The sequence below is a fragment of the Panthera uncia genome (assembly GCF_023721935.1).
Source record: "Panthera uncia isolate 11264 chromosome B3 unlocalized genomic scaffold, Puncia_PCG_1.0 HiC_scaffold_1, whole genome shotgun sequence".
In the NCBI taxonomy this organism is placed as follows: Eukaryota; Metazoa; Chordata; class Mammalia; order Carnivora; family Felidae; genus Panthera; species Panthera uncia.
The window spans coordinates 131,867,169-131,868,321 of NW_026057582.1; the positions used below are offsets into that span (position 1 = coordinate 131,867,169).

Sequence of the window (1,153 nt, forward strand, 5' to 3'; positions counted from 1 at the left end):
TGGGACCTGCAGTCATCGGGTATGGCAGGGACAGATCAGCGCTTTTGGGGGGGGGGGGCGGGGAATCTGTCAGCACTGCGGGGGAGGCTGGGCTGGGGGCAGGGGAGGATTCAAACGTAAAAAGACGTTGCCAGACGCTCGCTCGCCTGGGTGGCCGAAGAGCTCACTTTTGGGAGAGAAAGATGGCGAATGGGGCAGTTTCCCACTGTCCAGGGAAATGATGAGCATGGAGAGGAGGAATAGAGCAGAGTATTTGGAAACTAACCAGGCGGTGACACAAAGTGGCCCGAGGAAGAAATAGATGCAGAGGAAAGAGAAAGAGAAAGTGCCCGGAAAACTTCAGTTGCAGTAGATAAAAGGTTACAGGTTCGAACTTTGCAAGTAGAGGTAGAGTCAGGAGGCTCGTGCCAGAGGCTGGCAAACTTGTCTCTTTGGGAGATCGTCAACACTTTCAGCGTTTTGGTGGGGGGGGCGGGTGGTGGTGAGAATTTCAGACGTTTGCCCCTGGGGTACTGCAGATATGTTCAGGGCTTCCTTTGCACCTGAGTGTCAGAGAAAAGGCAAATGGGCAGACAGTGGGGTCAGGAGGACAGCAGGGTGTTGGGCCCCCGGCCTGACCCCCAGAAGAAGTGAGCGACGAGGAGGGGAGGGCTGCCTGTTTCACCTGCCGGTGCTGCAGGCTGGGTGTGTGAGCGGTGCCCAGTGGGCATTTTGGGGCAGCGCATGTCTCTGTCCAGTGAGACGCAGATGCCTTTCCTAGGGCAGGAAGATGGCCTGAAGCCTCTGTGCACTTGAGAAGACAGAGAACATGTGTTATGGAAGTCTGCATTTGAGAAAAGCAGTGTGAGTCAAGGTTTTCTTGCCTCCCTCCCTCCCTCCCGTGTGTGCTCACCTGGAGCCTTTGCCAGCCGGTGCTCCCCAAGCCCCACCCGCGTCTCGCCAGGGTCCCCCGGGGTTCCAGACCTCTCCCCAGCATCAAGGTCGTCCGCATCATCTTTGGTTCAATGTCTGCCCTCCTCCCCTCCTCTCCCCTCCCTGCTTCTGACCAGCTGCTCGCTGTGGGTTCTCGGGTTCTCGTCACTTCCTCACCTCCCCTGCCATTGTTGGCCTTGGTGGCCCTCCTCCCCTCCAGGCCCTCCTTCCCACAGTCTGA

General features: G+C 58.0%; 1 long non-coding RNA gene across 1 annotated transcript; it reads right to left on the bottom strand.

Moving 5' to 3' along the window:
* Window positions 1-231: 231 nt before the first annotated feature.
* LOC125910274 (uncharacterized) lies at window positions 232-864 on the bottom strand. Its single transcript, XR_007453928.1, has 2 exons — window positions 665-864; window positions 232-542 (listed from the first exon to the last, which is right to left on the bottom strand). It is a non-coding gene; the product is annotated as an uncharacterized LOC125910274 (long non-coding RNA).
* Window positions 865-1,153: the final 289 nt, after the last annotated feature.